General features: G+C 37.2%; 1 long non-coding RNA gene across 1 annotated transcript in view; it reads left to right on the top strand.

The window, feature by feature from the left end:
• LOC129653921 (uncharacterized) overlaps positions 1–12,760 on the top strand; it is a 115,369-nt gene extending 102,609 nt beyond the window's left edge. The window contains exon 3 of the long non-coding RNA XR_008715283.1: positions 12,230–12,760. This is a non-coding gene — a long non-coding RNA (uncharacterized LOC129653921). The remainder of the gene's footprint in view (positions 1–12,229) is intronic.
• Positions 12,761–13,191: the final 431 nt, after the last annotated feature.

Below are 13,191 nucleotides of genomic sequence, written 5' to 3'. Positions count from 1 at the left end.
ATGTTCTGTGGGTTTAGAGCTGCTTGTCTTTGGAATGTTTTAGTAAATCCTTCCACAAAGGCTTTAGAAAGATTTTCTTTCCCTATGGGTACATAGTTTTATTTTAGCTTGAGGAAGAAGGCCGAAAAATTTTTCTGTTAGACTCTGAGTATCAATCTTTAATTTGACCAACTACTGAAAAACAGAAAAAGTCTTTTAAATACCTGGTCAGTTTTCAGCTGGGACAAACAGTACACATTTCCAACAGTCTTAAATCATCCCTTAGCCTCAAGAAGTATGTCCAAAGAGGGTACAAAGGACATTTATTTTCCTCTTTCTGTTGAGAACTAGGGACTGAGATCCAGGAGAGCTGACTATATTGAGAATTCTCATCACTAGCCAGCTTTTGCCAGTTTTCCCAGGTTCCCATCTGTAAGTTTTAAGTGAAGTTTAAAGTAGAGAGTGTAGCTCTGATACCTACCAGAATTAGGAAAGATTTCATTATTTAGAATTTTCAGTTTCCCTTTAGCTGACTAAGGGGAAAATGAAAACTCCCTCAGAGTCCTACCAACTCTGGCAGAAACCCATATGGGTTCCCACCTTTGAGGGTGATCTGGAGAGTCCTGTAAGTCCACTGATTTGGTGGACTTTTGTTTACATTCTTGTACGAAAGAGCGTCTTGATGAGGGTGAAAGAGGACAGTAAAAAAGCTGGCTTAAAACTCCACATGAAAAAACTTCATGGCAAATAGAAGGCGAAAAAGTGGAGGAAGCAGTAACATTTTCTTTTCTTGGGCTCCAAAATCACTGCATTGGTTACTGCAGCCATGAGTTTAAAAGATGCTTGCTCCTTGGAAGAAAAGCTATGACAAACCTAGATATTGCACTAAAAAGCAGAGACAGCACTTGCCGCCTGGTTTTTCCAGTAGTTATGCACAAATGCGAGAGTTGGGCTATAAAGAAGGCTGAGTGCTTGCTTAAGAATTGATGCTTTGGAACTGTGGTGTTGGAGAATACTCTCCAGAGTCCCTTGGACTGCAAGGAGAGCAAACCAGTCAATCCTAAATGAAATCAACCCTGAATATTCATTGAAAGGACTGATGCTGAAGCTGAAGCTCCAACACTTTGGCCACCTGATGCAAAGAGTCAACTCTTAGGAAAAGATCCTGATGCTGGAAAAAATTGAGGGTAGGAGGAGAAGGGAGCAACAGAGGGTGAGATGGTTGGAGGGCATCACTGACTCAAGAGACATGAATTTGAACAAACTTTGAGAGATAGTAAAGGACAGGGAAGCCTGGTGTGCTGCAGTCCATGGGGTCATATACAGTGAGACATGACTGAGCGACTGAACAGCAACAAGACACGTATAACTTCTGGAACCATTATTCTTAGATGTAAAATAGGCATATATATTGGAGGTGCCTTGCTTGACTCTTTGGAGCTTAAAATGATTAAAAATTAAAATTGTTATTAATTTCTTAATTATTTAAAACTAAAACTATTAAAATTATTATCTGTTAATTTTTTAGCTAAGTCTTTGGATTTCTTGGTGCCAAATTAAAACCTAAAAGGGTTGTACCACTGGGCTGGGAAATTTTAATTTCCCAATATATCTCATTACATGGTAATTTTCTTGAGGTTGGTGGGTGACATGTGTCTATCTAACTTGTTCTGTAACCAACTTATCCTAACAGGGGACTCTTTGGATTAGGTGGAAAGTATCCTAATAGCTTTTAAATGCTTAATCAGTGCTCACTGACTTTTTTTGTGGCTTTTTGATTCCCATTAATGTAGCTTCTATCTACACAGACCAAGACAAACAAACATGTACACCGTAATATATAGCAGTAACCAGAGATGTTACTTTGACTTGGCTAAGAGAAGGCTCTGGGTGCACCACCACCAATTCCCAATGTGCCACTGAGATTTGGGGGGAAAAAAACAAAACAAGCAGACCCTAAAGAATGGGGACTGTGGACTGATTCCAAACAGATGGGCAGACAGCTGCTAACAGTAGTTCCTAGTGTGAAATCTAGGAAGGATTCCAAAAAAACAGGGAAACTGCAGACTAAACCCAGAAGTTTCTGTTAGGTAGGTATAATAGGGAAAAGGAGTCCAAAATGGCGGTGGCTAAAAGACAAGGAAGATCAAAGGAAGGTCCGAGGACCATAGTGAAGACTTCAGGCACAACAAACAGCACTCCTGGCTAAACCCAATTTGCATAGGGCAGGCCCAGGTGGAAGAAAAAACATATAAAAGGAGGAGCCAAAGTGCCTTCTCATAGACTCTCTCTCTCCTGCGTGCATGCGCGTGCTCTCTCTCTCTCTCTCTCTCCTGCTATCTTCTAAATGAAATAGAGCTGTTACACTGATTTGCCTAAGAGCTATAACACGGTTTGTCCAAGACCCAAGAGCTGTGACGCTCTGAGGGCTTTAATGTCCGTGGCTCCAAATCTTTGTTGTGATGAGACAAAGAACCAGGAACATACACTCGCGTGACATTTCCAATGTGGAATCTGGGGACAGAACTAAGAGTTGGGGTTTCCAATCAAATGGGGGAATATGGTCTGACCAATCAGTGGTTCTCAATGTGGAACTACGGATTCCAGTCAAATGGGGAACTGACTCAAAAGATAGATGAGGAGTTTGATGAAAAGAGATTATAGCTCAGAACCTGGAGGAACTTATCCATGGCTGTTGGAAATGGCAAGAAAGAGAACTCCAACGGGTTTGCAGGTAACACGTGTGTTTTTGTTGTCCCTGACGCCATTGGAAGTCCTCTTCAGTCTCACTGCTGCCATCAAGTCTGTTAAAAAACAAAATCAAAGTAAATTTAAAGATTCAGTTGGTTTTATTCAGTGATTCATGAATTGGGCAACATCTCATCTAACAGAAAGGAACTCTAAGGAGCTATAGAAAATGGAAGTTGTTATAGGGAGAAGGAGGTGGGAAAAGGAAGTTCTAGCAAAGAATAATTGTTTAAGGCAAGGTCACCTTCCTGTGGGAGACAGAAGGATCTACTGGGTGGATTACCTCACTAATACTGGTCAGGTAATTCCAGGTTAATTTGCTAAATTTTACCTCCTGGGAGAGCCTGAAGTTGAAATTAGATTAGGTTTTAAGTCTTGGTTTCCTGACCTGTGGTTTAGCAAAAGTGGCTCCATTTTGGGCCTGTTGCTTCTTTTTTTAAGCATTAATTTGTTTATTTTTATAGTTTTTATTGGTCATATACTCATATCGTGTAAAAGATAAAATAGTTCTATTAGGTTTGCTAAAAGTAAAAGCAGTGGCCTAAACCCACCATCCTTGCCCCATTTTTTTCTCTCCAGAAATAAACACTTTCACATCTTTTAGTTAATCCTTTGGCCATTTAGTTTTGTACTATATATATACTATATATATATATACACACATATACATATATGTATATATATTTTTTCTCAATTTTTAAATTATTTAATCATTATCTACTGTGTTTTCTTGATGAATAAGTTTAAGAATCAAGGGAACAGATGATTTAGTTAACTGCTTTTTATCAGGTTCTGCTACAGTGTGTGTGTGCTCTTAGTAACTCAGTCAAGTCCAACTTTCTGTGGCCCTTTGAACTGTAGTTGGTAGGCTCTTCTATCTATGGAATGTTCCAGGCAAGAATACTGGAGTGGGTTGCCATTTCCTCCTCCAGGGGATCTTCCCGACCCCAGGATCAAAACTACATTTCCTGTATCTCCTGCATTGGCAGGTGGATTCTTTACCACTCTGCCACCTTATAATGCTACATAAAAAAGGACAATCAAATTTCAATCATTATGAAATTGAATGTTTATCTCTCAATTAAGAATCCACAGTCTGACTTGGGCAGCCCTGCCGCAGGATGTGGGCTTAGCTTCACGTCTGCTCCATGGATCCTTCTAGGACCAGGGGCTACCCAGGGGAATGCTCTTCTCAGGAGGAAATACATCTCCCTATTCTCTTAGATTGTAATTTTGGTGACAAAAATATTGTTAACATTTTATGGCTATTGATGAAAGACAGAGGGAAACAAAAAGTGCCCACTGAACTGAGAAAGCATCTTGAAAATGAAAAAAACGAGGCATGTATTTGTGTTTCATGGCTACATTATTTAGCATTCTTTGTGTACTCTGTTTTCTGCTTAGCTTTTTAAAAAATATGTAATTAATAACTAACATTTTTATTTGCTTATTTTTCTGTGTACTTTTAAATTGCAAAGTGAAGAAAGCTGAGCACCAAAGAATTGATGCTTTTGAGCTGTGGTGTTGGAGAAGACTCTTGAGAGTCCCTTGGACTGCAAGGAGATCCAACCAGTCCATCCTAAAGGAGATCAGTCCTGGGTGTTCTTTGGAAGGACTGATGCTAAAGCTGAAACTCCAGTACTTTGGCCACCTCATGCGAAGAGTTGACTCATTGGCAAAGACCCTGATGCTGGGAGGGATTGGGGGCAGGAGGAGAAGGGGACGACAGAGGATGAGATGGCTGGATGGCATCACCGACTCGATAGACATAAGTTTAAGTAAACTCCGGGAGTTGGTGATGGACAGGGAGGCCTGGTGTGCTGTGATTCATGGGGTCACAAAGAGTTGGACACGACTGAGCAACTGAACTGAACTGAAATAGATCTACATTTATAGGTTGCACATCAGGCACAAATATTGAAAATTTATTTAGAATTATCCTAAGAAATAATTCCTGATAAGCAAAGGTAATCCTTGAAGCTATTTATGTTACAGTTCTCTGGGTTTACTTTAGGTTGAAAGCTGGTGATGAAAAATTATTGCAAGATTTACTTTGAGCTCAGAAGTAAAAATTTAGATACTTATTCAAAACTTCTTATTCCCTTAAACATAGCACCTTCACATGATTAAAAACCTTCAGTAACTAATTTCCATGTGAATTTTCTAAGTTTTTCTTTTACTTCAGAAATATTTTGGAACTTTTTAAAGGTTTAAACTGAGACAGAAAATGAATTACTTAGAACTTCGGTTTTTAAGAGTTTCAGTACTAATGAGTTAGATTTTCAAATTCAGATAAATGAATGCTTAAGTATTATTCAATAGCTGTTGACAAACATAATTGATGGAAAATGTGCTTATAGATCATGTGTTCTATTTTCTTACCAAAATACATGAATTATAACTGGAATTCTATGGTTTGGAACAAACATGAACTTGAATTAGGAAATTTAATTAAATGTGAAACAAGGGGGAAATTGTGAATGGTGGAGTAAAGAGAACCAAAACTCATACACAGTTATATTGTTTACTAAAACCTGCCAAATTTTGAATCCCTGTATGCATGTGATAAAGAACAATATGAGAATTCAGATTCTGTCTTAGTCATCTGTTCATATACACTATATTAGCTTGGGACGTTAAAGAAATATTTTAGTAACACTGCAAGAATTGCAGCCAACAATCTTTTCCGGGTTATGTGCAAAGTAAACAGTGACTAGGAAGAAAACTTATTCAGTGAGAGAAGTTTTTTAATTTTATAGCTATAACTTTTGGTGTACGGGGAGGAAATGAAATTAAATTGCATGGCTATTAGTGAATTCTGGTTTTGTTTAGGTATAGTATCTTTTCACTAAGATCGCTGCATATCTTTTTAGCATGATAAGATCATAGAAAAAATAATAAAGATTATTCTAATTTGGGCACAAACACTAAAAAATTTTTTTGTGGATTGGAAATGAAATAGTTGTAAACCAAGAGAGATTTATTTTTTTAAATACATGGAGGTTTCAGTTCCTTATTACTATGAAGAAGAGCCGATAGGCAGATTTTGAACCAAGAGATGTTACAATAGAAGAACTAGCCATTTTAATGTTCAATATTATTTTGTTTATATTTTCTCAAAATAATTGTATATCTTCATGCTCTCTCATAGTTTATCTGTGTAATTTCTGATTTAGGTAGAAAACTGAAGTTTCATTCAATTCTTTTTGTACAGTACCTTGTTTTGTCATCAAATAAATGATGAATAAGTGTATTTATTTAAATATTCAACACTGTAAGAGGATCACCAGATTCTTTATATGTTCCTTTTTGGGGAGTGGCTGGGTGCTGTGCTATGCAGTATGTGGGATTGTAGTTCCCTGACCAGGGATGGAACCCATGTCCCCTGCATTGGAAGCACAGAATCTTGGCCACTAGACCACCAGGTATGATCCCTATATGTTCCTATTATATTCATGAACTTTTAAAAATGTTGCTTGTATATCCTCCTTCAATTGCCATAGATTACTCTTGCAGAAAATGTTCATTTGTCACTTTTTTTTGCACACCCCCTCCCCACTCCAAGTCTTCAGGTTCTATTAGTCACAGTAGTCGTTTTCTGGGTGGGTTTGATACAATATAAAGTAAGCAAATCAGAAGACCTGCTTATTTTATTTTTTCAGCTTTCCCACTCAGTGCTTGGTGTTTTATTTTCCTTTTCATTGAGATAGATGTCACTGCAATAATTTTACAGATCCAGGCAACATTAGATTCCTAATAGCTTCATTGTTGATATGTGTTATTTGTCCCTGTACAGGTCTCTGATGTTCTGAACTCTGGAGTTATGCTTTTGTTTCATCATTACCCCATTGCTTTGACCTTAACACTTACTCCTGTCTAGGGATCCTTATTTCCAATGAGAAAGGCTTGGAGAGACTTAGGAAAATATTTACCTCATAACCAGGAAGGAAACTGGTTTACACCCTGAAACATCTGAACTCAGACAAAGAGGCAAACATATCATTGGGCTTGTTTCATTAAAAAAAAAAATCATCAGTAGCCTTCAACCTTTTCATCCAAACTGGTAGTAGCATAGCAAAGTAATTGGTAGCCTAACTCTAAACTATTTTGACAACCAAGACTTAAAAAAAAAAAATGTGTTTTATTGAAGTATAGTTGATTTACAATGCGTTAGTTTCTGGTGTAAAGAAAAACGATTCTTTTTCATATTCTTTTCCATTATGGTTTATCACAGGATACTGAATATAATTCCCTGTGCTATATTGTAGGACTTTATTGTTTTTCCATTCTATATATAAGTTTGCATCTGCTAATCCCAAAATCTCAATCCATCCCTCCACTTCCCCTCCCCCTTGGCAACCACAAATTTGTTTTCTGTGTATGTGAGTCTGTTTCTCTTTCATAGATAAGTTCATTTGTGTCATATTTTAGACTCCATACAGAAGTGATACTATATGGTATTTGTCTTTATCTCTCTGATCTCACTTCATATGATACTCTCTACTAACATCCATGTTGGTGCAAATGGTATTATATCATTCTTTTTATGGCTGAGTAGTATGCCATTGGACTGTTGTTGTCTAGTTGCTAAATAATGTCCGACTATTTTGTGACCCCGTGGACAGTAATCTGTTAGGCTCCTCGCTCCATGGGGTTCACCAGGCTAGAATACTGGTGTGGTCTCCGTTTCCTTCTCCATTGGATCTTCCTGACCCAAAGGCTGAACCCATGTCTCCTGCATTGTTCAGTTCAGTTCAGTAAAGTCGCTCAGTCGTGTCCGACTCTTTGCAACCCCATAAACTGCAACACACCAGACTTCCCTGTCCATCACCAACTCCCGGAGTCCACCCAAACCCATGTCCGAGTTCGTGATGCCATCCAACCATCTCATCCTCTGTCGTCCCCTTCTCCTCTTTGCCCTCAATCTTTCCCAGCATCAGGGTCTTTTCAAATGAGTCAGCTCTTCACATCAGGTGGCCAAAGTATTGGAGTTTCAGCTTCAACATAAATCCTTCCAGTGAATACCCAGGACTGATCTCCTTTAGGATGGACTGGTTGGATCTCCTTGCAGTCCAAGGGACTTGCAAGAGTCTTCTCCAACACCACAGTTCAAAAGCATCAATTCTTCGGCACTGAGCTTTCTTTATAGTCCATCTCTCACATCCATACATGACCACTGAAAAAACCATAGCCTTGACTAGGCAGACCTTTGTTGGCAAAGTAATGTCTCTGCTTTTCAATATGCTATCTACGTTGGTCATAACTTTCCTTCCAAGGAGTAAGCATCTTTTAATTTCATGGCTGCAGTCACCATCTGCAGTGATTTTGGAGCCCAGAAAAATAAAGTCAGTCACCGTTTCCACTGTTTCCCCATCTATTTCCCATGAAGTGATGGGACTAGATGCCATGATCTTCATTTTCTGAATGTTGAGCTTTAAACCAACTTTTTCACTCTCCTCTTTCACCTTCATCAAGAGGCTCTTTAGTTCTTCTTTGCTTTCTGCCATAAGGGTGGTGTCATCTGCATATCTGAGGTTATTGATATTTCTCCCGGCAATCTTGATTCCAGCTTGTGTTTCTTCCAGCCCAGCGTTTCTCATGATGTACTCTGCATAGAAGTTAAATAAGCAGGGTGACAATATACAGCCTTGACGGACCCCTTTTCCTATTTGGAACCAGTCTGTTGTTCCATGTCCAGTTCTAACTGTTGCTTCCTGATCTGCATACAGGTTTCTCAAGAGGAAGGTCAGGTGGTCTGGTATGCCCATCTCTTTCAGAATTTTCCTCAGTTTATTGTCATCCCACAGTCAAAGGCTTTGGCATAGTCCATAAGGCAGAAATAGATGTTTTTCTGGAACTCTCTTGCTTTTTCAATGATCCAGCGGATGTTGGCAATTTGATTTCTGGTTCCTCTGCCTTTTCTAAAACCAGCTTGAATATCAGGAAGTTCACGGTTCACATATTGCTGAAGCCTGGCTTGGAGAATTTTGAGCATTTCTTTAGTAGCATGTGAGATGAGTGCAATTGTGTGGTAGTTGGAGCATTCTTTGGCATTGCCTTTCTTTGGGATTGGAATGAAAACTGATTTTTTCCAGTCCTGTGTCCACTGCTAAGTTTTCCAAATTTGCTGGCATATTGAGTGCAGCACTTTCACAGCATCATCTTTCAGGATTTGAAATAGCTCAACTGGAATTCCATCACCTCCACTAGCTTTGTTCGTAGTGATGCTTCCTAAGGACTACTTGACTTCACATTCCAGGATGTCTGGCTCTAGGTGAGTGATCACAGCATTGTGATTATCTGGGTTGTGAAGATCTTTTTTTGTACAGTTCTTCTACATATTCTTGCCACCTCTTCTTAATATCTTCTGCTTCTATTACATCCCTACCATTTCTGTTCTTTATTGAGCCCATCTTTTCATGAAATGTTCCCTTGGTATCTCTAATTTTCTTGAAGAGAAGTTGTAGGCAGATTCTTTACCACTTAGCCACCAGGGAAGCCCCATTCCATTCCATACATACATACATATATATATATATGTGTATATATATATACACACACACACACACACACACATATATATACACCACACCTCGTTTATCCATTCATCTGTCAATGGACATTTAGGACACCTGAGACCTTAATCATGTCCCCATCACTTCCTAAAGAGGTAACATTAAATGTATTCTTTAGTTTAAAAAGTATGAAAACCTACAGTCCTCTTTACAAAAGATGGGTGCCTATGATCTCCCTGTGAATAATCCCCTTCTCTACATTCTTATAAACTAAGGCTTCATAAACATGCATTTTAGCCTCATACCTCTTTTTCTTTTCCCTATTAGGGTTAAAAGAAAACACACAAACACATCCAAATAGGAACAAAGCAAAAATAAAATTAAAAACTTACATAAAATTAAAAACTTAGGTTATAAAAGAAAATCCTGGTGCATAGGAAAAATCAGTTAAGACTTAAACATACTCTGCCACATGAAAGATTTTAATGTCTTACTTTAAAAATGAAACCAAGATAAATGTCTTTCCATTGAAGAATCCCATTCAAGAGAAAACTGTGGGATGTAGTCTATATGTTCTGACCAAATTCTAAAGGAGAATATCAGAAAAAAAAGAAAAGATGGGGACTATAGTTATATGGTTGAATGTCGAACTCATCCTAAGTTTAGATATAATGATTACATATGAACAAGGCACTGATGTACACTCAAAACTGAGTTGTATTTTGTCAGTGAAGTGTTATGTTACCTTGAGAAGATCTCATCTTATAGCCTTAAAATCTTAAATTAGAAGTAATTGGTATCTCCTTGCCTGAAGGTTTAGCTTGATTATTAAATAAACAATGGGAAAATAAGTGGTTGTGGAAATAAATGCTTGAAACAGAGTTCCACTTTGATAATAGGTAATATTTCTAATAGCAAAGTCTGTTTTCTGAAAACGTCAGAAAAATTAATAAAGGAATGATTTTTGAGAATGTGTGTTGTGAATTGTTACCACTTAATTTCTTTGAGGGCAACAAGAAAAATTGAATTTACTTATATCTTTAAAAATATTTGTTTAGAGTCAAAGCATGGACATAAGTATAAGAAATTCAAAATGGAAAGAGACCAAAATAGTGTTACCCAAATCAGAGAAATGAGTTGTGAAATGAAGATGTGAGAATTATACACTTTATTTATAGATTTCATATATCATTTTTACTGATATTGACATTTGTTTTCCATCCAAGGCAATTACACAGGAGGTAGGTTTTCAAGCTATCTGCTTTGGTTTGATAATCCTTGTGTTACACTTCTTTTCTCACAGTGTGTCTTGTAATAATTAAAGTCACATTAAATAGCATTGAAACATGTATAGTATCATATATGAAATGAGTTGCCAGTCTAGGTTTGATGCACGATACTGGATGCTTGGGGCTGGTGCACTGGGACGACCCAGAGGGATGGTATGGGGAGAGAGGAGGGAGGAGGGTTCAGGATGGGGAACACATGTATACCTGTGGAGGATTCATTTTGATATATGGCAAAACCAATAAATATTGTAAAGTTAAAAAATAAAATAAAAAAAATTTTGGAAAGTATATCGAGAGAAAAATTAAAATTATAATTCTACTGTCAAAAAAAAAAAAAGTCACAGACAAAAACGGATCCAGAAATGGTCACTTATTATTTAAGCAATGGGAAAATACAATCCATACTAGAGAAAAATATGTTGTTTGTTTACTTCCTTTGGATTTATTTATTTATTTTTTTATTGATGAGAATACAGAGTTTACTCAGCATGCATTTTTTCATTCAGTGATCAGATTTTGAATATTTGTATTACTTAGATTTATGAGAAGAAAAATGTTTCCTGACATCCCATTTATTTTTGGTGTGTTTACCAGACTGCATAATTTGGAATTTAGAATTCATAGGCTGAGTATCTTCTTATACTTTGATTTTAGCATCATATTCAAGATTCCAGAGAAAGATACTTTGTGTTTCACTTTTTTCCCCCAGTTATTTGTGTATCAGTGGTGTTCACAGTACAATAGGCATGGCAAGGGCACTGCTGTTATAGTTTCCAGATACAGGATCTAAGACCCAATGTACTTGGCCCAAAACTCCTTCTCCTCAGAACCTTTCCCACTAATCTAGAGAGAAAAATACATCTTAAACCTTAATGTATTAATGAACTTAAATAAATAAATAACTTAATAATTCTTAATTATCCAGGTTGTTAGAATCTGGCCTAACAGATTCAGTACCTCAGTCTGTCCTCGGTAGACGGTAACGGTGCGAAGGAGGAAGCTAGAGCCCAAATACCACTGACCCTGAAACTTCTGGATCCTTATCCATGTTCTTCACTGGATAAAAACATTTGTTTCTGCCTGAAAATACTGTTCAGGACTAAAAGAGAAAGTTTATGGATACAGGCAACTAGCTAGAAGTCCCTAACTCTGCCTCCCCCAAATTCCCATTAAAATACTTATGCAGGCAGAGAAAAATATGAAAATTCCTCAACCTCAAACACCTGGACTGAGCATCAATTTACTTCTAGGATCTGAGAGAAATGTTTGCTTGGCAGAATACTTCTTTCATGCACTTCTGCTAGGAACAGTTTTAGTTGCCAAGCATTAAAGGGGACAATTTTCCCTCTCTAAAAATCTTCCTGCTGGCATCTTATTTTCTCCTGATGGAATTTCTTCTCCTCTTTCAAGGTATTTTTTTTTTCTTGAATTCTATTAATAATGGTCAATAAGATTACCGTTATTTTAAAACCATTTTAAAAAAAAGAGTTTCTTCTTTCTTCTAATAAATAATCTTCATGTATGTTCTTATGAGGCTCTTGAATGATATTCTGTATTTTGTTCTTTATTTTGCATAATTTTTTGACAGAGGGCCTAAAGTCTACACTAAACAGAAAACTGGGCAGCATTTTTTTTTTTTTTTGAGGTACCATATTTTCAGCTAATCAGAGTACTTTCTCTCTACTTCCTCTCTCTTAGGACTCACCTGTCAGAGAACAATTGTGAAGACATGAATTTGAGCATATCACATCCTGAGCATTAAGGTGGGAATGAGGCTAAAGTTCCATAAGTAAAATAATTTTGAAGAGAGCAAAAATTCAAATATGAATATATGTTAGTATTGTATTTTTTAAAATAAGAAAAAGGCAGGGAGCATAGAAAGAAGATTAATTTAGAAAATATATACCAAATAAAGAATTTCTCTGTGCTGGGAAACATCTTATATGAAGGATTACTACTTCTGATTTCCAGTCTGACATGTAAGGAGCTTGGAAGTCACCATTTCACCCTAACAACAATGAAAAAGTAAGCAAACTTAAAAGTCATCAGTTCTTCTTAGATCACTTAGAGGAGTGGGGTCACAGGGCAAACTGCTGTCCTAAAACTTGGAGAGACAGACAGGAGAACACAGAGAATCCTGACTGACTGAAACAAAAATTCTTCCACGAATCACTGCTGGAAAATCTAAACTATAATAAACAAATCACTGTAGACAACAGCAGGGGAAGGGAAAAGTTGTTATTTGGAATTGCTCCAGAGCGTTTAGTTCTTCTTCACAAGGCCTGAGTTCAAGAGAAATTATTTTACCAGAGTCTAACATACTGGATTTTTTTTTTTTTTTTTTTCCGGAGCCTAACCAACCTTAGGTAAGCAAAATATTCAACTCCAGTTCCCTTTAGCCTTCCATATGTGGAGATGAGAAATACTCAGTTCCAACCTATTCCAGGCATTCTGTCCCACCTAAGGAAGGGTAAAGTTCACAATCCAGGGGCATAGGCTTACTAAAACTGAGACCTAATTATAGAGAGAGCAAATACCAGAAATAGACTTAGATATGGCAGTATCAGTTGGCAGTATTAGACCAGAAATATAAAATAACTATGATTAATATGCTAAAAGGGCTCTAATAGAAAAAATAAACAACATGCAAGGATAAGTAA

Source organism: Bubalus kerabau, chromosome 5 (genome assembly GCF_029407905.1).
Source record: "Bubalus kerabau isolate K-KA32 ecotype Philippines breed swamp buffalo chromosome 5, PCC_UOA_SB_1v2, whole genome shotgun sequence".
NCBI lineage: Eukaryota > Metazoa > Chordata > Mammalia > Artiodactyla > Bovidae > Bubalus > Bubalus kerabau.
Note: the sequence above shows the minus strand (reverse complement) of the source record. Positions and strands in the feature narration are given on the sequence as shown.